A 25,323-nucleotide genomic window follows, 5' to 3' on the forward strand; every position below is an offset into this window, starting at 1 on the left:
CCCCCCCCCCAATTTCTCTTCATGACACAGCGCTTCATTAACACAAACAATTTTACCTTCATCTTCGGCCATTTTCTGTTACGCATACTGTCTGTAGTGGTTATCCTGTGGTCCACAGTTCACAGCCTGAAGTTAGTGCTGATGGAGTCCCAGACCCCTCACTGCACCACTTTGTTTCTACTTCGACAGTAAAACCACTTGGAAATGTATGGTGGGCAAGTGTTAGCAGTAGGGTTAAGAGGGGGGGGGGCATGAAGGATCCGTAATGGGCAACCACAGTTGCCTTCCTCTTCCCTTTCCTGCGCCTAAACAGGAAAACGGAAATGAGCACAGCCTCCACTTATCTCTAAGTGCTGCAGTCTCTCTAACCCCACACAAAGTGGGCTGTTCAGTCTCATGCCAGGGGAAATACAATTGGGTATCATTCTAATATGACAAACGAAGATAATCTAACTGTGGCTCTACAGCCGTTTTGTTGGACAGTCGGTAGGATTCTTTGGACGGGGCATCAGCCCGCCGCAAGGCCGCTATCTGCACACACAGGACAGTACAGATACCCATGTCTCAAGTGCTGAGCGGGCAAAGACAGTTAGTTCATGCCTTAGACTGCGCGGCCACTGTGATAGGTTTAAAGGAATGCCAACAGCAAGTAGTATTCCCAAGTGGTCACCCATCCAAGTATCAACCACGTCCAATGTTGCTTAATTTCGGTGATCGGACGAGAACCGGTGTTTTCAACATGGTATAGTCATTGGCCATCGCTGGATACAGTGGCGCTAAACAGCCTACAAATCAACTACGGGGAATCGAAATTTTAACCTTCTGAAATACTAAGAGGTACTAAGACTTATGTACCACAACTTTCGGTGCAAATATTGCCAAATATTACGTAGTTCCTTTAAAGCGTCTCTTCTCTCGTAGCTCATTTAAGGGCACTCTTAGCATCGACACTACATAGCGTAGAATGGTAGGCTGATCCACGAACGATAATGAATTACAAACAATTTGGAAGAAAGGAGTCGTGGCCTACTCGAGATACTGTCCTGGAATTTGTCTGGAAGGACTAAGGACAGCTATGAAAACCCTCAAGTTAGGACAGCGCTTCCTGAATAGTTACAAAGCATTATCTTTAAAGGCGCGTCCACATTACTCGTGCTCGTGCTCGCCAGGATTGTGCTTGTCGGGAGACTCGTCTGGCTTTTACTTGTGTCCGTAAATCTTCGTCCACACTACTTCAGTTGCTCGCCAGGCTTCGTCGCGTGAGGATCCGTATATTTACTCGTAGTGTGTACAGGCTGTAGTCGTATTCTAATTTGTTGGCTATAGTTTTTAAATTAAAAATGTAAAATTTGCTCGTCTCGTGACTTGTCATATCGTCCACATTACTCGCGAGCATAGCGAGTCACACGAGCACGCGTAATGTGGACGCGCCTTAAGACAACTCTGCTTGGAGCGCATCTTGTAAAACCTGGGGAAAACGAACCTGGCGACCGATTCAGAAGTCGCGTGGCTGAGTACAAGAGCAAAAATTCGCACTCATAATTTCTAGAAATAATTATTCAGTAATGACTTCGGGTTAGTTCCACCACTGTACAAAATCAGCAGCAGCTGACCGATTTGAATTTGCATGTAGGCCCACCTACACTCTCGAGTAGTCTGTTCCAAACACGACCCTTCCTTCTGCTAGTGTTCTGCTGAAACACTGCGACTTGCCTTAAAATAAAAAAAAGCAGATATATTCTCTGAAACATTACGTAGGCCGTACAATTTCGAATACTAAAACAATAAGATAAAATACTTTCGAAACAATCTGACCCATTACGCTACAAATCTGCTAAAAGGCCCAAATAAACGTTCATGCTATCAGCATCAAAACAGACCAAATTGCAGTTACAGAATTTACTGAGATGCCTGCAAATATTTTACATTAAACACGTTTTCATAAGATGAGTCGTTTTTTAAATAAATCCAAATGGTACCTGCATATACAGTATGTGCTACCAACAGTAGACTACAGCAAAAACAATTACACATTCGACAGCATACTGTGGCGTATAGATCAGTTGTTAATCGGCGACTCTTTAAACAACGACCGTTTTCGAGCAACGGTTCGGTAAACACGTCCACGCGGCAAAGAATACGCACGCAACAATAGACTTACTGTTGGAAACGGGGTGTTATATTCAGGACAGTTGGAGCAACGAGTTAAGTTATAAGACGCTTAAACTTGGCAGCGGTCAAGCATACGACTGTTCAAGTGACCACACTGCTGTTGTAGCAGGTGCTACTAATGATAGGGCATGATCTGCTGAGCCTGGATTGATACAGACCTTGTATATGTTGTACATACATAATTTAATAACATGCAAAATGTTAATCGTCTATACTGGCATACGTATTACTGCTGACTGTAACGCTTGCAAACGACAGACCCGTCCTCTCGTTAGAGAGAGTGCCCCACATCAACAAGCCTGCAACTGCCTGACAGTAAAAAAGATCTGGTCGTAAGCCCCAAATGGGTGCTCTATTCCAAGAGAGGCTGACCGTCGGTCTAACATAAATTTGACTTTGATTTAACAATGAGTTCGGCTGTGAGTAGTATTAACCACCGAGCAACAGCGTGAGCACAGAAGCTGAAGAATATTCATTGCTGAGAGTTGTTACCAAGCAACCACTACGGACGACTATAACAGACTGAGGCTTAGGGTATGCTGTAGTGATTTGTAAAGTGTGTATATCAGCGATAGCGTCCTTAATTGCTTGTACGTAGGTCGTACTGAAAGTCATGAGCAACAATTTTTGGTAAAGTAACATGCTTTATTATTGACAAACCAAATACACCACCTCAATCTAAAGACCTTTCTTTATTTTTCCACATAATCGCCACTTCTTTGTACACATTTCTCCCAGCGTTCTGTGAGTTTTAAAATTCCCCTTCTGTAAAATTCCGTTCCAGCCATCCGAAGACACTGACGGAATGCTTTCCGAATTCAGCGTGCTTATGGAAGTGTGTGCATGGGTGCGAGCAGTGTTCGAAGATGGGTGAAACATTTTAAAGATGGGAACACCAGCATCGAAGATGAGCCTCGGAACGGTCGTCCTCGAACAGCCTCACATGAACGCAACAAGGAAAGAGTGGTTGAGATCATTCAGGACGACAGGCGTGTGACTGTGGACACAATAGGCCGAAAACTTGGAATAGGGCACAGTGCAGTATAGGAGATGATTGAAAGCTTGGGCTATAGGAAAGTTTGTGCTCGTTGGGTCCCGCGGTTATTGACCGAAGACCACAAAGGCCACATTGAAAGCAATTGCAAAGATGGGGTGGGAAGTTCTTCCACACCCCTCCTATAGCCCTGATCTGGCACCCCCGACTACCATCTTTTCGGATTTGTGAAGGATCAGCTGCGTGGACGTTTTGAGACAACGGAGGCAGTTCAGAAAGCAGTGCGTCAGTGTCTTCGGATGGCTGGAACGGAATTTTACAGAAGGGGAATTTTCAAACTCCCAGAACGCTGGGAGAAATGTGTACAAAAAAGTGGCGATTATGTGGAAAAATAAAGAAAGGTCTGTAGAGTGAGGTGGTGTATTTGGTTTGTCAATAATAAAGCATGTTACTTTACAAAAAATTGATGCTCGTGACTTTCAGTACTAAACCTTGTAGTTCCGAGTCGAGTGTATAAGTGGTCAATCGAGTCATCAAGCCATCCAAACCGTCTATGGTCACCCCTACACGTGGCAATATCTTTCTTCTTAGGGCCATATATAAAACAGGTCAATCATTTATTTAGTTTTGTTCTAAGATAAGTGAACCACTGTTTTCAGTACGCTTATCTCATTTGTCGAGGACTCGAAAACTGTCGTCACAGTCCAATTTAAGAGTTCTACTACGCTGTGTCCACAGAAGAATGCACGTTAACATCTTACATTTCATGCAATTCAATTCTGTTACGGGGCGACGAAGTAATATTGCATGCTGTGTCATTGTTGGGGTAAGACAAAACCCTGGAACAACCTGAATTACTCAAATATGCACATGTATACTCCGTTCACTTACTTGCTACGTAGGCCGCGCCATAGCTCAAGCGGTTAGCCGCTGGCTTCCCACCGCGGCGGCCTGGGTTCGATGCCGGGTATGATCAAGTGGGATTTGTGGTGGACAAAGTGGCGCTGGGGCAGGTTTTATCTGAGTGCTTCGGTTTTCCCTGTCAATCTTCATTCCACCAATTACTCCACGATCACCCTCACCTATCATCTGGGGCTGGTACAACAGGCCAGAAGTGGCCGCAGTACAAGAGACTTTCTTTTTATTGCTGGTGAGGTGGGACTAAGTCCCTTGTCAAAGTCACATTGCGACTGACAGCCAGTCAGTAAGTCTTGGTGTCGAGCACCATCTGGGGCTCATGACCAGATATTAATTATTATAGTTTGACAGTTACTGTACTGTTTCTGTGAAGCGTCTCTGACGAGAGGACGGATCTGTCTTTTGTATATGCTGCTGGTCTTTGCCAGGGCAGTCTTTCTCGGGTCCAAATCCCCTGGGACTCGCAACCATATTTTACTGTCTCAGATTTGGGACTTCCCTTTTCGTCGCCTGTGGTGGGACCCTCGTTATATAGCTACGGAACGGGCCCAACAGTAAACACCGTTTCCTAACAATCCCTGCATTGCTGCCTGCGCATTCGTTGCCGTGGTTATGTGTTTAGCGAGCCGTTGCCTAGCAATTAACATGCAGTCTGGCTCCACTATTCCGGCTTTCAGGCGTCATGTCAAAATACCGACGGTGAGAACTTCTGACGTACCTGATAGAAGAATGACAACCGGCTACAGCAGACCTAATCTAGTCCCCGATGACTTTTTTCTGTTCCCGAAGATAAAGGAAATATTGAAAGGAAGGCATTTTGATGACATCAGGTGTGATATGACGGCAGCTCTGAAGGCTTTTTCATAAAAAGGTGTGATATGACGGCAGTTCTGAAGGCTATTCCATAAAAAGGTGTGATATGGCGGCAGTTCTGAAGGCTATTCCATAAAACCAGTTCCAAAATTGTTTTGAAGGGTGGACTAGGCGCTGGCATCGGTGCATACAAGGGCAGTACTTTGAAGGCGACCCAGTGATATTCAACAATGCGGTATGTAGTTCGCGAAATTTATTGTCAAACCACGCATAGTTATTAAGCTTCAGAAAATTCGACACTATTTCTTAGAGCTCCGTAGTATCTGTTGCTTAGAAATGTATTTCCAAAGACTTGTAAAGTCTTTCTGTTATGTTTAAATATATCATTTATCTTTTCCGTACGGTTCTAGAAGTTATATTCTTTTGTCATATTATACTGTATACAGTTATTGTTACGAAAGCGTTCCTATACTCCTCTACAGTAATTTGCGGGAATCTGGTGGGAAAAACAGCGTACACACTAGTTTTGACATACCTCTCGTTACGTTTTACTGCCCTGAAGAATGGAAGGTCGTGTTTTAAATTCCCACAGACATAAATGTTTAATGAATTTTCCTGTTCCCAGTTGCGAAGTATTTTTACCTCTGGCCTACACTTTCACTGAATTTAAGATTACAATACTCCAACATAAATGTATTCGTATGTGCTCGCTGATTAGACATTTGTTTCCACAAATTCGCTCACCTATGCAAATGCACAATTACTATGACACCTTCACAATTTCGCTTGAGTTTCTTTACCCCCTGTATCGCCCTCCAGCCATATTACATCACCAACCCACCATTCGCCGATCACAGGGGCCGCGCGGTCTAAGGCATGAAATGTCTTCGCCAGCTTAAACGCCGGGATCGTGAGTTCGAATCCCAATCAAGACATAGATATTTGCCTGTTTATTCTGTTTGTGCTGTCCTGTGTAGGTAGCGGCCGCGCGTCGGGCTGATCCCCTGTCCAAGGAGTCCGACCAACTCTCTGAGATGAAGAACCTGAAGGGAAACAAAGCGTATCCCGGATGCCCTGTGCTCCAAGTGGGAGCAGCAGGAAAAGACAGGCGGATGGACGGATGGATAGACAGACGGGTGGGTGGATGGATAGACGGATACAGATGGACGGACGGAACTCACTATTCCAACCAGCGATTAGTTGATATAGGCTACCGGTGTCAATATGTAGAACATACACGTTTCGTAGTAGCAAGTTGATTCCGTGTAATAAACGCTCAAAGGTGGGAGTTCTTTCACCATCTGAGAGGTTAACACTTTCAAGACGGAATATTCTCCCCAGAGTTACTCTAATTTATAACCATAGCCATCACAAGAAATTATGCTTTCACATCTTCAAATTTAAATTAAGGTTGACATTAATTTTCACTTGAATGAAATTCTTTCACCATTCGGACTTCCCCAAAGTTGAAGAGTATGGTCTTCTGGGATGTAAAGCTGTGTAGTTAGAAAAATGGCCCGACGTTTCGGAACACACTGCCTCCATCAGGGCTGAAGAGTAAGACAAGCAAGAAGCAAGCAGAATATGTTCTGCCGAAACGTCTGGATCTTTCCGAACTGCATAGCATTACATCTAAGAAGGCTATGTTCTTTAGTCATCGCTGTGAGAACCTCAAATCCTGCAAGTTTGCTCATTAAAGATGGTGTAAATAAATATACAAGTAGCAGGGCCTGTCTTTTACTTATGTTACGCGTGCGGCAAATGACAATTATGTAAATGGTTGTACTTATACTCTGCAACTTAATTATCATAACTATAACCACTGAACCTAAGAGAGATCCATAACACAATAACTCGTTTCTCAACTAACCAGACTAAGCATTGCATTCCCAAATATTCTAGAGCAAGAAATCTTGCAGTAAATTCTCAATGGATACACTCGGCTTTATATAGCGTACTGATACAGAGGTTCCATATTAATTTCCGGGTGTTTACAAAGGGATACGAATTCGCAATTCAAAAGTCAAGAGTCAGAGTAACAGTTAAGAGTTACTTTACGAATTTAAGGTTTACCGCCTTGGCGACAAGCCCCTTAAGACTCACGACCAGAATGTTTATTTTCCAACTGAACACTTGCGATTATAGTCCTTATGTAACGTCCTCTGACGAGAGGTTGGGTCTGTCGTTTACAATTGCTGCTGGTCCTCGCCAGCACAGCCATGCATGAGGCCTGAGTCCCGCAGGACTCATAAACATATTTTACTGTTCCAGATTCGAGACTCTCCCAACCCGGAGGGGTAGGCCCCCGTATTTATATCCCCTAGGAACAGGGTTGCCCTGTTATACCCCTACGCATTAGGTTCACTTTCAATCGCCTCCTACAAGTCGCAGGGCTACGGTGGGGGTATTCGTAGTCGCCTCCACGCGGGCCATGTACACAAGACGAAGCTCGTTTAAATTATATTTTAAAAGTCGTACCTCCAAAAGGACACATTGCATCTCCGTTACAAAGATCCATTGGTTTAATGAGGTTAAAAAATCACCCTTTATACTGGGAACCAAATGAAACTAACAAATAATTTTGGGGACGGAATGTCATGTTACATAACGTTAAAGTGGTACACATAGATACCAGTACCAAATAAAGAGTGAATCTGACTCAAACCTCTCAGCTTAATTTACACCGAACGTTATGCTCGAATGGGCGGCACCCCTGCTTCGGATTATGGAGGTTCCGGGTTAAAGTCTTGGCTCAGAGACCGTCTATCCTAAGGTCATTTGTGGTTTCCCTCGGCCTCTTCAGCTATAATGCCTGGCTAATACTTCAAGTTATGCCATAAAAATTCTTTTCGCATCACTTCCAATTTCGCTATCCGCTTCACCAGCCCGTCAATCGACACTATATAATCTTAGCTACTGACAGAATAGTAAGAAAATAAACCAATACATAATTCCTAGAATAAATACTAACTTCAATTTAACTTCCTTCCATCTTGAATGCGCCCGCTTTAATGTTGTGACATAACGACTTATGTCATGTAACACGGAAACCCGCCTGAGAAGGACTCTGTGGGCTAGACAATAAAGAGGAAGTATTAATTGTACGATTATAATGAAATTATTTCTGTGAACATTTTTATGAACGTTTCTTTCCTTTTCGCACTTTAATGTGCAGTTAATTCACTGCAACAGAATGAATTCAATCGTCTCCCTTGTGCAACCACGTGATTCTACAGGAAGACTGCAAATCATTTCCCATGTATTCATAAAATATAGGTTTACTAAGTAGTGGATAAGGGGCAGGCGGTAGCATAGTTAGTTGAGGTACTATGCTACAAGCCGGAAAGTCGCGGGTTCGATCCACAATGAGCTCACTGGATTTTTTCAATTGACCTAATCCTTTCAGCCGCACTATGGCCCTGCGGTCGGCTCAACCTCTAACAGAAATGAGTACCACGAATATTCCTGGGGGGTAAAAGGCGCCGGGTGCGTAAGGCTGACAACCTTACCGCCATCTGTGGGCCCATTGTTTAGAAAATATGGGAGCCTCAAAGTCTCACAACCCTAATTACAGGGTCTCCACGTCCTGTTAACAAGGGTAGCTTTAGCTTTACGTAGGGGATGAAACTAACGAACGCTAATGAAACTAAAGGCAGTCGTGAAGTGTTTGTTTGCAGACGCAATATCACACATCGACTGCCGACACAGGAAATAGCGCTGCACTTAACCCGCAATGCCGCGCCATAGCTCAAGCCGTTAGTCGCTGGCTTCCCACAGCGGCGGCCCGGGTTCGATCCCAATTCTGGTCAAATGGGATTTGCGGTGGACAAATTGGAGCTGGGGCGGGTTTTTGTCCGAGTACTTCGGTTTCCCCTGCCAATCTTCATTCTACCAATTGCTCCACAATCACCTTCACCTATCATCTGGGGCTGGTACAATAGGTCAGAAGTGGCAGCAGTACAAGGGACTTAGTCCCACCCCACTAGCATTAAAAGAAAAAGCCCTCCGGTTTTAACTTCCTTCGATCTGGTAACAATAATTTTGTATACAGCAAGGTCGTCAGTTTGAGGGCCTGGAGGACCAGGTCTCTGTATTTATGTCCCTCAGTGACAGGGTGGCCCAGCTCTACCCTAAGGTACAAGGTTCCATTTTTGTCGCCTTCTACGACTCTCATGGCTGCGATGGAGGTATTGTAACTGGCCTTCACAAGAGAACATGAATGTATACACAGCCTACCTACCTACATACATACATACATATGAAAGAGACAAGAAAAAAGGGAAGCCGCTTGCAGCATTGTTTGTTTAAATCTCTACATACATATACACATACATAACGAAACAAAGAAATAAGCAAAGAGAAACCAGAATGTTTGCACGTAGACGAACTACTTCGACGCCAAAATATGAATCGTACAAAGTACACAGTTGACCTGTGGAAGGTCATGTTTGTTCCACGGAGCGTGACCTTCATATGGGCTACTACGTTTAATGGCATGCACCTATACGATGTGACGACACCATGCCCACCGTGCGTGCAGCAAACCAATTCTTCCCTGTAAACTTGTACAGTAATTCACAGCCTTGCATTCTGCTATAGTAAACAAGAAAGTACAAAGCCCCAGACTTTCCATTACATACACTTGCATTTCGAAATTTCGTTTCAGCGTTGTAGTGCCCACAGGGTTGAGAGACGTCGAGGCTCCCACATTTTCTCTAGAGGTTCGGCTCACAAATGGCGGTGAGGTTGGCAGGCTTACGCGCCGGCCGCCTTTTATCCCCCAAGAATTTTCCCGGTACTCATTTCTGTTAGAGGTTAAGTCGACCCCAGGGCCATAGTGCGGCTGGAAGGACTACGTCGACTGAAAAATTCAACGAGATCCTTGGAAATCGAACCCGCGACCTTCCGGCTTGTAGCATACTGTCTCAACCAACTACGATAAAGCGGGCCCTTTAAACTACTTAAAATAAAACAAAGCCCCAAAATAAAAACGTGTATGCAATCACATGTATGTTTCTATGTTTACTGAGTGTACTGGCTATGTATCGTGTGGTGCACTTCCGTTGAGTGCCCCTTCACTCGGTTATAGCGGCCACAGGCGATAACGCCCCCCATCGGTCCGTTATGACGAGGGTTTTATTATACAGCTAAAATCGCTATTTGTTTTCTCTATTAAGAGAACTTCTCTCTCGCTCTCTCTCTCTCACACACACATACACAAAACTAAACAAACTACGGGAAAACGTAATTATGTACTCAACTCTTGCCATTCGTCCAACGCGCGCTCGCAACCCACTGGTTGAAAACCTGCAATCTACTATAATCATATTGTCCATAGGAACGTTAACAGATACGATATTTACTTTTCTCTCAATTCCATACATTCAGTTTGCAAGGATAGGGACCATCGGAGGGCTCTTGTGAACACGGTAATGAACTTTCGGATTCCATAAAATGTTGGGAAATTCTTGAGTAGCTGCAGAATTGGCGGCTCCTCCAGAAGGGCTCACTCAGCTCCATGGGCAAATAAGTAACCGTTACACCATAACAATAATAATAATCATCTCACGTAATTAAGTACTTCTTTCTATGGCTAGTGGGGTGGGACTAAGTCCCTTGTACTGCGGCCACTTCTGGCCTATTGTACCAGCCCCAGATGACAGGTGAGGGTGATTGTGAAGCAATTGGTGGAATGAAGATTGGCAGGGGAAACCGAAGTACTCAGAGAAAACCTGCCCAAGCGCCACTTTCTCCACCACAAATCCCACTTGACCAGACCCGGGATCGAACCCGGGCCGCCGCGGTGGGAAGCCAGCGACTAACCGCTTGAGCTATGGCGAGGCCCAATTAATTTACTTACACTGCCTTCAATCAAAATGTAGAAGTCTACAACGCTTACGTAACACACAAAACGATTAACGCCTTTCAGCAACCCACTGCTGCTACTGCACCGTCAACTGACGACGTTTAGAAGCTGACTGTGTGTGGGCTTGCTGCGGAGGAGTAAGTACCCTGTAAGACCGCAGCCTCTTAAGTTGAGCACTGAGGAACTCGTTCATAAGCCAAAACGCATCTGTCTGAAACGTAACCGGAGAAACTACCAAAAGACCCGTACGTGAGCTTGCACGAGGTTACAACGGAGGTTATTAGGATGTGACCAAACTACATGGCATCCTTTCACACAAGACAGTACTGTTCGTACTGGAGCTTTTTCCTATTTGTATGCATACTGTGTACGAAGGGGGCACGGGGTGTTGTTGGTTGAGGTATTATACTACAAGTCGGAAGGTAGCGGGTTCGATTCCCGACGAAGTCACTGTGATTTGTACTTCTAGTAGCACTACGGCCCTAGGGTCGACTCAGCCTCTAACAGAAATGAGTACCAGGCATCTTTCTGGAGGTAAAAGGTGGCAGGCGCATAAGGATGACCACCTTACCGCCATCTGTGAGCCGATTTTCTAGTAAATGCTGCCACCTCGACGTCTCACAACCTTATGTGCCTCTACGACCTGTTACAGGGATATAGCTTGACTGTCTACGAAGTTCATAGAATTAAAGTTAAGTGAACAGATTGTGTTTTATCCCCCCCCCCGGATATTTTATCTTCAGAACTACTAAAATGAATTTCACCTAAATTTTCTGGGTCAATTTAATCTTGGTTCGTATCAGCTGAACACAACACCTGCTTTACATAACGATCACACTGAACTTCGAGTTTTTAAAATGTGGACCCATCGCACAAAATAAATCTTTACAGTACATACAACATACACGTATATCTCATTAACTCACAAGTCTATGGAAATTAATTTGAAACATATGTTTCAGTATCTTGAATATCTGACCTCCTCTGTGTTCTAGTGGTCAGAGTTCCTGGCTACACATGCAGAGGTACCGGGTTCAATTGCCGGCACTACCATATTTTCTGAGGAGTAGTGGGTCTGGAACGGGGTACACTCAGCCTCGTGAGGATAACTATGGAGAAACAGGGACTCCGGTCTAAAAAACCGAGATTAATGGTCGTGGCGATCCACTGCCCTGACCACGTGACACCCTCTATCCGCAAAAGTTTCACTAACTTGGCCGACAAGCGGCGGTCGCTCGGTCGGGATAGTTCGCTTGCGGACTACAGACACGGAGTTTGTTTTTTTATTTGTATTATGAATATTTAAGGAATTAAAATAAAAAATAATCTCCCATTACGTAGTGTGATATCTGTAATGTGAACAGTTTTGAAACACCTGATTTGTATCTGGAATACAAATGAATGAAGGCCAATGTTGTACGCAACATCGTAAAGGAGGAACGGAGCTGACTTGCACGACACTATTCTTGTGCTTCAAGTATGACAGGAGAAATGGAATGTCATTTGCATCGCCCACTGCCACCGGTTTGAATTTTCCTTCACTACTCTGACCAGAGCAGGTCTGAGACACAAACCCCTAATAAAGCGGCTGAAATCTGAACCGGGCACCTTTTTTTAAGCCTATTTTCCTTATTTTTAAAAATAAAAGTAGGCTTATGCTATCTCTACCCTGTCTGTGTGTCTGAAACTTCGTATGTATGTGTATCATAGCACCTGAGCACACCTCATCGGCGTACTTCATAAATCCCTTCCATCAGTCTGTGTATCATTCCTATTGTTGCAAGGCGACAGCTCGGTGAAGTGTATCCCTCAATTCGGTGCTATGCAACGGCTCGGTAAACACGTTCCCGCTACAACGAATACACGCAATAGTAGAACTACTGGACGCGTGTCTTTAGCTCTTTATCGTTGCTAGGTAACAACTAGGCAAATAAGTTCCCGCGGCAAACGAAAAACAGTTGGGGGCGTCGTTTTCTCTGCAGACCGTGTCGTATCAAATGAAAGTAGTTGACTGGTTCTTTCCATAATTCATCTTAAAATTGCAGCGCCTATAAAACAAGGTTCTCCGCACCACTGGAAATTTGCCAAGCTGCATACCGGTCCTCGATTTGCACACGGCTTTCAACCTTCCGAATGTATACGATTATATAACAAAATTATGCAGGCAACAAGCAGAAGTCATACAAAATCATGAGAATGAAAATGTTCGCGGTATAGGCCAAGGCGAAGCCAGGCATAGAAAATACTGTATAAAGGGCTTAAACTTGGCGGTGGTCATGATCTGCTCTGCAAAGCCTGTACTGACAGAGGGCTTGTATGTAGTGCAAATGGAAGAATTTTCAATAGCATGATGTAAAGGCGATACGTACGCTTGACGGAAGTCCAAGCATATTCACAAGAGATAAACCCATTTTATCGTCAGAGAGGATGTTACGTAAAGACTACGATAGCAATAGTTCAGATGGGAAAAAAAAAAGTATCTGGTCGTGAGTCTCAAGGGGTCTGACACCAAGACGAATTGGTTGACGGTAAACCGCCAGTCGTAAAGTAACTCTGACTTCGCGTACTTCTTACTTAATATATCAGGCTGCTATATATTCCCTAACCTGATCAGTGTAAACTGCGAGAAATCAATTATATAGAAAATAAATCAAATTTGTGACTTATATCAACTAATTTCCTTGGTATGTGTAAATCCATCACGTACGTTTAACAAGAAATCTTGATTAACGCTGTCACCTTAAATGGACGTTTTTACACATTCGAGGCACGTTCATTTCACGGTGCTTTGTTTAGGCGGTACAATCACCAACACAGTGTCCACCTGCACGGTGAACTTCCCATTACATTCAATCACACGCGCGCACACTGTTAATTACTGCGCCTGCCAGAGTCACACCAAACCGTCACGGAAATTCCACGCGCACTGCCCTCAACTCTTTATCTAGGTCTGTCGCCTTAGATCTGTTGGTAAGTCGAGTCTTCCCCTTTCCGTCCTCAACCAGCAGAGCAAACATAACAAGGTGAAATGTTATCACCCCCACTGTTCTCAGAATATAAACCGGAAGTCTGACGAAATACGAACCAGAGAGAAGCGAAGACAGTTTTGTCTGTATTTCTGCTGAAGCGAACAAGCAACAATTTTAAATATACTGTGTAAATATTGTACCACCTCTGTGGTCTAATGGTCAGACTTCCTGGATATAGATCCAGAGGCCAAGGGTTCGATTCGTGGCGCTACTACATTTTCTGAGAAGTAGTGGGTCTAGAACTGGGTCCACTCAGCCTCGTGAGGATAACTGAGGAGCTACTTGAATGGAAACGTAGCGGCTCCGGTCTAGAAAAGCGAAATTAACGGCCGTGGGGATTAGTTGCGATGACCACGCGACATCCTCTATCCGCTAAAGTTGGCACTAACGTCGCCAAAAAGCGGCGGTCGCTCTGTCGGTATAGTTCGCTTGCGGACTAAAGCCACAGTTTTTCTAAATGTCAAGAAGTTACGCCAGCCTGGAATACTCCCTGCGTAACCGTTATTTCATTCCAATCCCTGCAACTAGAAACTCGGTCACGTACCTACGACACCAAAATATGGCAAACTGCAAGAGATAGGTTACCCACGTTACCAACAACCACTGCCGGTTGTTCGCCCAACTAGCAAGGCCGTCGCCCTGCCAGGACAACGGTGGTCGCTAAAAGGATGGGAAGCTGAAGACACGCAACGTCCATTACTGGGGTTATAATAGTGGGAATATACTTAAGTCGTAATGAAAGGTACTCCGTTATACGGTATTCTGGGCTTTCGCATCTCTCCCTTCTGTGAATGAACAGAGGGTAACATGAAACTGATCAAAAAAGGCTTCCAAATTCCTCTCCATTAGCCATTCACGACGGTCCGAGTACCTCATTTGGGGCTACAGGGCCTGTAAGAGGCGAACTTTATTCATAGAATTTAGCGTACTTAAAGACGGCAACCTTTACTACAGAGGCTACCTCAGGGGACTCAGGGAGGCAGTTGGCCTGCTTAAGGTTGGGTGCAAATGGCAAAATAAAAGCATGAAAGACTTAATATTCAGAAGATGAGAAAATGAATAACAGAAAATACGTAAATTATGTGAATGAAAGTGCGCGTAAATTTACTAAAAAAAAAAAAGACCGTAAAACGCAAAAACGTCGCGCTAAACGTTAAATACGGTACGGATTTTCGAGTTTTATACTAAAGCAACTCAAGCCAAAATAAAGAATTACGTAGTCTGAAAAAAAAGTAAGTAAAGGTATCCCTGTTAACAGGCCGTGGAGGCCCATAGGGTTGTGAGATGTTGAGGTTCCCACGTTTTCTAGACAATCGGCTCATGGATGGCGGCAAGGTTGTTAGCCTTAAGCACCGGCCGCCCTTTACCCCAAGAATATTCCTTGTACTCATTTCTGTTAGAGGTTGAGTCGACCCCAGAGCCATAGTGCGGCTGGAATGATTAGGACAACTGAAAAAATCTGGTGACTTCATCGGGACTTGAACCCGCTACCTTCCGGCTTGTAGCATAGTACCTCCTCAACCAACTACGCCACCGCGTGAAACACTTATATACTGAACTATAACTCACGTGTCTGTTGTGTTTGGAGGAACGTAGGCCAAAATGTGTCCGGAAACATGCATCTCAAATTTCAATTACAAATGACCCTAATTACAAGTAAGCTGACCTGTAATTCTATAAAAACTGAAATGAAAGACTGTTTTTCTTATTAGAATATGTAATCATGTACACTTTCCCATTCAGTAAGTAAAACTCTAAACACTGTCACTGAAAATATTAATCAAAGAAAGCGAAGAAATTCCAGAGAGAAATGCGTGGCGCAGGTCAAGACGTCTCGATGCAGTCTGCACAGATCAGTTAACAGCCTCGTGTCATTAACCACGAGAGCTGAAAGAAAGTTGGGTGTAAAATTACACGAAATATCTCTGGCCCAGTAACATGAAAAAAGAAAAAAGGGAGGGAGAAAAAAAGAAAGACAAAGTTTTCATATTCAAATTTTGTAGAGGTTCCCATCATTATAAATTAACACCAGTGATACAAGCTGCTGATCCCAGTGGCCGCGCGGTATAAGGCATGAATTGCCTTCGCCCGCTCGAACACTGGGATTGTGGATTCTAATCCCACTGAAGTCATGGGTGTGTGTGTTTATTCTGCTTTGTGTGAGGTAGCGGCCTTGCGAAGGGCTGCTACCCCGTCCAAGGAGTCCTACGACCACTACCGACTGTCTTAAATCAAGAAACTGAAGTGAAACGAAGCGTTTCATGGATCATAGCTCAAGCGGTTAGTCTCTGGCTTCCGACCGCGGCGGACCGGGTTCGATCCCGGGTATGGTAAAGTGGGATTTGTGGCGGACAAANTGTTCAGAAACTGAGGGCATTCTTCTTTTGCCTTTAGTACAGTTCCGAATAAGAATGTGCAAGTGACCACAAAGCCCCATTTTTATAGAACAGAAGTACAAGTACATTGCCTTCAAAGCAAAATTCGGCCGCTGTAATGCACTGCAACGACGCTTTGCGGCCATTCCATGAACTTATTTGACTATGGTAGTAAATTAAAGTTAAGCTATCCCTGTAACGGACCGCGGAGGCCCGTAGGGTCGTGAGACGTCTAGGCTCCCACATTTTCTCTAGACAATCGGCTCACAGATGGTGGTGAGGTTGTCAGCCTTAATAGAAATAATAACCGTCTTTGTACGTCATTGGAAAAATTTATGTAGAGTAATAAAATACAAATTAGTTATGATAGTAATAATATCAATTATCAGCATTATAGTATTCTTTCTTCATCTGTCCTGGATTTTTCACTCTCGCCTGTTCCAGTACTTTCTCGTATTCGCGTCTCATTTTTTTTTTTTTTTTCTTAAGATTTTTCTTATGTTAACAAGTTTACTTTCTTGTGAGACAATTTCCGTCGCTATTACGTACTTCTGTGAACAGAGAAGTTCATGGAGGTAGGCCTTGGCCCACTGGGGCTGTAGTGCCAAGGAAAAAAAAAATACGTACTTCTATATAGCTTCACACCCCGTAGCTCAAAGCCCCAGGTACCCATTGGTCGGCCCCAGAGCCGGTCTGAATGTTATGGAGGAGAGAAAAAACTTATCCCTCCCGGGAATCCAACCCAGGGCGTCCAGCCCATCGCTATACTGATTCAGGTACCGAGGTTCTCAATATTAACATAATAGGTAAAATTTTAAAATTCTACAAGAATTGTCTTTCGGTGGCTTGCTCATTCTGAGGCGTTTACCTGAACAAATGACAGGTCGTTAACTGTACTATATAGCTTTTTCTTGTTACTGAGGTCAAATATGTACCGTAATTGGACTATCACAACACACCATTTCTCATCAACACGTGTGATACCTGCAGAAGCCCCCTCAATATCTGACTGCCGGACGCCTTTTAGCTGTAAAGCTGAAGAAGTGAAATTCTTTATATGACTCAGGCAACAGTTCAGAAATCAGGGCCAGAAATCATGACGACACTAAGCACCGATGGCGATAACACAATGAAATAACAGAAAAAAAAAAGAAAACCTGTTTGTCGTCAGAGAGAGACTGTTGCACTGTTTACACCGCATGACTCACTTCTCCCAACTTCGGGTTACCTGGCCCAATCAATGAACTTTACATGGTACTGCCAGGCCAGACATCTATACAGCAAAGCAGTGATGGCTTTCCCGTACGATGCTGTGATGCTGAAGGAACGCTACTATATACATAAGATAAAGGTACAGTTGTCTCTGTGCTTAACTAATTAGGCATTACATCATGAAGGCGTATGGGGGAGTGGATGTATAGATCCACATTTCCATTGACCTCGGTACTAGCTGGAGGTGAGTGGTCAGTTTCACGCACCGGGGAAAGAGCCCCCGGTACCCGTTGTGTATGTCTGGTGGACCCCAGAGCCGGTCTGGACGACGGGGACAAGAGAAAATTCTTGACCCTATCGCTACTCGAACTCCGACCCCTCGGTCGTCCAGCCCTTAGCCAGTCGCTATGCCGGCTCTAATATGTTCATTATCTTAATGCAGGTCAAGTCCTAACGGGAGCCAGAGCCATCGTGAGGCTGAGACGGGCCGTGTCTAGCGTATAATATGGAGTCGCATTAGACTATTATTTTAAAAGAGAAAAAAAAAACCCTCACAATTTTACTTCAGTGCAACATTAACGTCAACAGTAGGGAAGGGGCATGAAAAGATTAAAAATACACAACATAAGCAAGAAGTTCTTGAAGGGACTAATCGGCTATGTATAAGACAACGCGTCTAACGCTTCTTCTACTGTTGCGTGTGTATTCGCTGCCGTGATAACCTTTTTACCGAGCCGTTGCCTAGCAACGACAGGGTGTATACACACACAGGCTAATGGGAGGGCTTTATGAAGTACGCCGTTGAGATGGGCCCAGGTGCCATGATATACATACGAAATTTAATAAAGATTGGTTCAGGCAGTCAGAAGTTGATAGAGGAGGGATTCACAGACACACACACAGCATACTGGTATCACATGCCTAATTTCATTTCTTAGTTTATTTAGAGACGCCTTCTCAGCTACTAGTCATATTGCGTCGAGGGCGAGATGTTAATAACGAAATCAGAAACAATGTCGGGGGGGAAAGCAGTCATGTCCTCATAAATGATAGCTTACTTACTGTCTGTTGGAACAGAGATGTCACCATTTCACTCTGTGAGCATACAGTATCTCTACAACTTACCCCCACTTTACCTCTCCACTGACAGATACCACCATTTACCCGGAGGCACAAAGAAAGCCATACAACCTGCTGATTAACCGGAAACCACGTTGAGAATATGGAGCCTGCAAATGACATTCAGCGATTTCTTTGTGTTGACAGTATCAAATATCCAGCGCAGTCGAGTCCATTTTGTGGGCTTGCTCGTTACTGCATGTGAGACTGGAGGTCCTCGCGGCATTACGAAGAACGTCATCTTCTGAACTTTGACGCATATGTTATACCCTGAAGATAGACTCAGTATATTCCTACGAAACACCGGTGAACTCCTGATTGCACGCCAACATATCCCAGCAGGCAGTATTCTTCTGTCCGTCATAACATCTCCGTCTACGGACCAGGGTTTCACTGCACTGACTTTGGTACCCGTAAGTTGGGTCATATCTGCGCGAACGCATTATTTTAAAGCCGTCATTTTGTCTACCCGCATAATCTTACGTCCTTCTTACTTCCGCTCTTGAGTTATTAGGAATTTATGTGACGTTAATTATGCCAACTTCATATCAAGTCAAGGTTACCACCACAATAACTACACACAACCAAGTTCATCACTACGGACAGACTGAAGTTCACAGTAAAGTTGGGAAAATGCGGGCCACGTTCTAGTGATACATGACTGTCCCCTTGCGCCACAGTTCCCTGTTTCTCATTTTGTTAATGGCGCCATCAGTTCGACAGTAAAGCAATTATTATTTTCTTTTGGCAAATATAAGACAACATTTCTTCGATAAGGCCGATATATTCCTATTCAAAGTATTTTTATTTGGAATTCCGTTCTAAATACCTAAACACAGAATTCTTTCTTTCGTTGTTCCTGTTCAACGCTTTAAACCAGTGGTTCTCAAAGTGGGCCGTACTGTCCCCTGGGGGGCTGTGGGATTTGATAAGGGGGAGCTACGAAGCAAGGGAGTGGCAGTGTTTGTGATGGTTCATCTTACGAGCTAAAAATAATAACAATCACGATGAGGAGTACTATCTTCTGGGATTTAAAAGCGTGTAGTCCGCTGAAAGTCAACGGCCGTGTGCTCTGATTGCCACCTGCTTTCAAGCTGCTATCTTGCTCGGCTTATTCTTCGAGCCTGAAGATGGAGGCGCCATATTTCTCGAAATGTCGGCTGAATTTCAACGAACTACACGGCGTTATATCCCAGAAGATATCTTCAAAACCACCGCTGTGACACCTTCAAAGCCTATAAACATGATGGAATTTAAAATAAAAAAAATATATTCACCTTAAAAAGATTTGCAAACGTTCACAACCACTTTGCGATTCTAACCCTTATGCAAAGGTCAAAAGCGTTGCAAACTACTAGTATTACTATTGTGACAATACGACTTTCACAATCAACTATGCATAAAAATCACTATCACTAATAAAACTAATCTTCTCCTTTGCCACCAATCGCTGTTATTGTTATTACAAACCTTGAACTAAGAAACACCAAAGTTGCTGACTGCTAGTCTGTGTACTCCAGGACAGGACAAGAGAGAGAGAATTTCTGCAACAGAAGAAAAACGACGCATTAGTTAAATTCCATGAATAATGTATCATATTTTCAAACAAAAAGTGGGCTTAACCATGGCCTTAAGCCACTCCAGACTAATTGTTATGCTGAACACAAATTAAATCAATGACTACGCAAAACTTCTTCTCGGGTCAATTGGGCAACTGAGGTACAGGGGTAGCAACTAAACAAAGCAATCGAACCTTTTTGCGGCCGCAAATACAGTGATGAATAAGCTACTTCATTACAAGAAATCCAAGCTAAGTCTCCCAACGAGCGAAGTACAAACCTGGATCCACATTTTTTTTACTTACTTGGGTGGGACTAAGTCCACTTGGTACTGCGGCCACTTCTGGCCTATTGTACCAGCCCCAAACGAAAGGTGAAGGTGATTGTGGAGCAATTGGTGGAATGAAGATTGGCAGGGGAAACCTAAGTACTCGAAGAAAACCTGCCCCAGCGCCACTTTGTCCACCACAAATCCCACTTGACCAGACCCGGGTGGAAAGACAGCGACTAACCGCTTGAGCTATGGCGCGGCCCTTGTGCCTGTGTTAGGTAGCGGCCTTGCGACGGGCTAATCCCTCGTCCAAGGAGTCCCACCGACTGTCTAAAATTAAGAATGAAGTGAAACGAAGCGTTTCAAAGATGCCCTATGCTCCAGTGGGGGCAACAGGAACAGATGAGAAAGAATAATATATAACAGCGTAAATATTCAGCTCAGCTGTCACCTTCATTAAGTTCGACCAACGCGGATTCACCGATCGTGTCGATTTCGAGGAACACTTCCCGGAGATGGAGGAACGTTTGCTGTACTGACAGCGCAGTAAAATAAATTAAATAGAAACTGATTTAGCAGCAACTGAACGTCTGCTCTCTTCTACTGCATAAGTGACGTCAGAAGTTCTGTTCGGGGAACACGCTTTTCTCAGGGAAAGTTTCCAACTACGAGTATTAGAAATTAAAATTTTAAACATCAATGTTTCACAATTTTTCTGTTATCACGTGTATATAGGTCAATGGGCCTATCACAGTGGCCGCGCGGTCTAAGGCATGAACTGTCTTCGCTCGCTCGAACGCTGGTATTGCGGGTTCGAATTCCGTTCACGGCATGGATGTCTGTATTTATTGCGTGTTTGTGTTAGGTACAGGTCGCAACGGGCTGATCCCTATCCAAGGTGTCCTACCGACTGTGTATAGGGTCAAGAATCTCGAAAAGCTTCCAAGGCCCAACAAAGGGCTGTAGAGCCATAATAATCTAGGCTAATGGATAATTTACTTACTTACTTACTTATGGAACTCAGAGCCCTTCTTGAGGAGAAGCCAAATCTGCAGCTACTCAAGAATTTCTCAGCATTTTATGGAACCCGAAGGTTCATTACCGTGTTCACAAGAGCCCTCTACTGGTCCCTATGCTGAGCCAGATCAATCCGATCCTATCTCTCTAAGATCCATTTTAATACTGTCCACCCGCCTTAGCCTTACCAGTGGCTCTTTCCTTTCAGCTTTCCCACCAATATCCTATACGCATTCCTCTTCTCCCCCATTCGTGCTACATGCCCTGCCCACCTCATCCTCCTTGACTTGATCATTCTAATTATACTTGGAGAAGAGTACAAGTTATGAAACTCCTCCTCATTATGCAATTTTCTCCAACCTCCTGTCACTTCATCTCTCTTCGGTCCAAATATTCTCAGCACCCTGTTCTCAAACATCCTCATTTTATGTTGGCTAATGGATAACTATGCCGGTCACGGTAGCCGAGCGGTCTAAGGCATGTACACTCTTCGATCGCTTGGAAACCGGGATCGCGGGTTCGAATTCCACTCAGGGCATGGATGTTTAGTTTGTGTGTGCGCGTTTTTCTGTGTTTGTGGACAAGTAGAAGCCTTGCGACGAGCTGATCACTCGCCCAAGGAGTCCTACCGAATAAGATCTAGAAAAGCCGAAGTGAACGGAGAAGTTCATGGAGAAAGGCCTAGGCCCACTGGGGCTGTAGTGCCAAGGAAAAGAAATGGGTAACTATGGTAATTAATTCCAACGAAAATATCTTCAACGTGAACATATAATGGTTACTGTGATGACTGTACGAGTATAATGACTTTCGTCACGTCGGCACACGAACTGTTTTCGGAACTATGACCTGTACCTAACAGGAACAATCAGCAAAGTCTCAGCAACTTATAATACATTAATTATGAGAAATGAAAACTGACGCTGTGGACACACGCAGGATTAACAACAAAAACGTGATAAGGTCAACAAGTTCTTCTCTAACATAATACCTTATTCAAGTGTAGGATTCTTTTTATTAAAGTAAATATACCTTACATTAACAGACATGAAAGTCAACTATGCTATCTCACAGTACACACTTGTATGCCGGTAAACAGATGCACCTGTGTTGTCACGGTAATTAATAATGTATTCATGACGAGATGCGTCCATTTCACTAAGAGTTTTAATGACTTTGTCCCATTTATCCTTTTTTTTAGTTTTCAGTAAATTAAATTAATATCGACTTGAGTGTTAAGGGCTCAAACTACGGTATTATTGCAACCTAATTATTTGCAAGCGGAAAATAATAAAATTATTGTGTTTAAAAAGTGATCGCCAGTTTCCGTACATTAAAGTAGCGTCAATTTATGAAGAAAGCAGTCTTCTGCGATTTGGCAGACTCTGCTTTTACCGGTTCTCACGGTCTCTTCGCTTGCAGATATCTTATATTTTTTTCTACCCTGAAGATGGAGGCGATACGTTCCTCCGAAACGTCGGTTAACACCACATATACGCGGTGCCAAATCCCAGACGACTGCTTTCTTCATAGTCACCGCCGTGAAAGCCTCAAAGCTTACAGAGCGTCAATTTGTTAAACCGTTCGTGTTTTGTGTCACTGATTGGCTAGTTATCTAAATGAAAGCCGGTGAAGAAGTAAACTATGTACAGTGATAGGTAGGCTAGCCCCTATCTTGTCCAATACTGGATACGTATAATTTCTGTTCCGTATGCCTAGAATTATTTTTGAACATAAAACGATCCGTTAACTTTACTGTTTACATCCCGCTTTGCATTACTATACAGTATTATTATACAACCGCAAACACAACAAATTCGTAATAAATAAATAAATAAATAAATAAATATTACTATCGGTATTCGTTTACTATGCACTTTACTACATGTTTCGATCCAGCTGGTTCATCATCAGGCAATGTTCATATAATGCACTACTCGTATTGAATTTTATTGTTAATGTGGATCCATATTAGTGATCATTAATATAAATTTCATTACGATTCTTGTGTTTCATTACATTTGAATATTAGTCTACATAACTCAGTTGGAAGTTAAAACTGAATTAAAATTGTTGAAGGCCTATGATATTGTATCGTAGATTAGAGGGGGTTTCTGGGAGTCTGCGATATTTTTAATTATGTGCATCTGAAAAATATATTTCATATGTTCTAATATGGTACAATTTTGAGTGACGTATAGTCATATTGTGTGGTGTAAATGGTTACTTACTTATTACGTGGCAGTTTGCCGCATGTAAGTGGTGTATGTCTTTCTCCCTTTCTTTTTTATTTTAATGCCATGAGTGACGGTGATAAACTTATTTTTTAATGGAAATAGATACTTTGACGTTTTTGTATTATCTGTTATTTCATCTAATTTTGATTTATTTTACTTACGTGTATGCTGTATTCTGTTCTGTATAGCGTACTCGTACTAAGTCTCTTTGCTATCAGATAGCGGTTGCTTTCCTTCTGTGGTTCTTATTTGTACGGTTTGTACTAACTACAGTATGTCACAGTTGGTGTGTTTCATAGGTCATGTGATGTTCAAAGGAGGTGAGGGGTGGTGGTGGTGGTGGTGGTGGTGGTGGGGTATATTTGGGGGTGTTTTATTTATTATGATCGCTATGTTTTTATTATTAGGTTGAATATAGGGTTACGTCTATCTGCAAAAGTATCATTCATCTGTAATCTTTATTTAGTTAAATTGAGTATGTGGAATAGTTTAAGTTTATTTTGTGGTTCGTCTTTCTCTTCAATGTGTACTATTTCTAGTTACAAACACACCAACTTCAATTGCCGCAAGTAAGGAGGTTGGTCTAGAAGCAAACACACAGAAAACTAAGTATATGTTTCTGTCTCATCACCAAAATGCAGGGCAAAATCATGACATAAAGATAGGAAACCGATGTTTTGAAAATGTGGCACAGTTCAGATATTTGGGAACGACGATAACAAATCAAAACCTGATTCAGGAGGAAATTACGAGGAGACTGAACTCGGGTAATGCTTGCTACCATTCAGTCCAGAACCTTTTGTCTTCTCGTCTGCTGTCCAAAAACATAAAAGTTAGAATATACAAAACTATAATTTTGCCTGTGGTTCTGTACGTGTGTGAAAGTTGGTCTCTAATATTAAGGGAGGAACATAGACTGAGGGTGTTTGAGAACAGGGTGCTGAGAATATTTGGACCGAAGAGAGATGAAGTGACAGGAGGTTGGAGAAAACTGCATAATGAAGAGCTTCATAACTTGTTCTCTTCGCCGAGTATAATTCAAATGATCAAGTCAAGGGAGGTGAGATGGGCTGGGAATGTAGCACGAATGGGGGCGAAGAGGAATGCATACAGGATATTGATGGGAAAGCCAGAAGGAAAGAGACCAGTGAGAAGACCAAGGCGTAGGTGGGTGGACAATATTAAAGTGGATCTTAGAGAGATAGGATGGGATGGTATGGATTGGATTGGTCTGGCTCAAGATAGGGGCCAGTGGAGGGCTGTTGTGAAAATGGCAATGAAACTTCGGGTTCCATAAAATGCTGGGAAACTTTTAAGTAGCTGCAGATTTGGCAGCTCCTCAAGAAGGGTTCAGTTCCATAAGTAATTAAGTAAGTACTATTCCCAGTGCCTGGTCGATTGTGCTATGTGTGTGTCCTGTGTCAAGCATATGTTGAGCATCCCGTTAGTTTGCCTTTATGGCTTGGCATGTAGCAAATATACATAATAAACAAGTATTAATACAGTAATACAGGTTTATTTACTACGAATTTGTTGTGTTGACGGTTGTATAATAATACTATACTAGTACAATCCACTAAATTGGCTCAATTATATATTTTAATAATTTTAATTAATATAATCGGTAAGCTTCATTCTTCGACTTAACTTCGTTCAACAATATTAGACAGTATAACTCTACAAATAGATTCTAAACGGTTCTGGGCATGAATCTACACCTAAAAACTGTGTCTGACCATCGAAC

At 43.2% G+C, this 25,323-nt stretch overlaps 1 protein-coding gene and 1 pseudogene across 4 annotated transcripts in view; both read right to left on the reverse strand.

The window, feature by feature from the left end:
* Positions 1 to 25,323, reverse strand: part of LOC111873556 — a 111,644-nt gene that overhangs the window by 55,648 nt on the left and 30,673 nt on the right. For 2 of the 4 annotated variants that reach the window (XM_023868360.1, XM_023868355.1), the window contains exon 2: positions 19,969 to 20,042. The gene's annotated coding sequence lies outside the window, so the exon portion shown is untranslated. Of the gene's footprint in view, positions 1 to 56; positions 161 to 19,968; positions 20,043 to 23,740; positions 23,825 to 25,323 lie in introns of those variants that run through there. The other 2 variants (XM_023868356.2, XM_023868358.2) reach the window with 2 other exon arrangements.
* Positions 638 to 756, reverse strand: LOC111873561 (annotated as a pseudogene).

The sequence above is a fragment of the Cryptotermes secundus genome, unplaced genomic scaffold, assembly GCF_002891405.2.
Source record: "Cryptotermes secundus unplaced genomic scaffold, Csec_1.0 scaffold445, whole genome shotgun sequence".
Lineage (NCBI taxonomy): Eukaryota > Metazoa > Arthropoda > Insecta > Blattodea > Kalotermitidae > Cryptotermes > Cryptotermes secundus.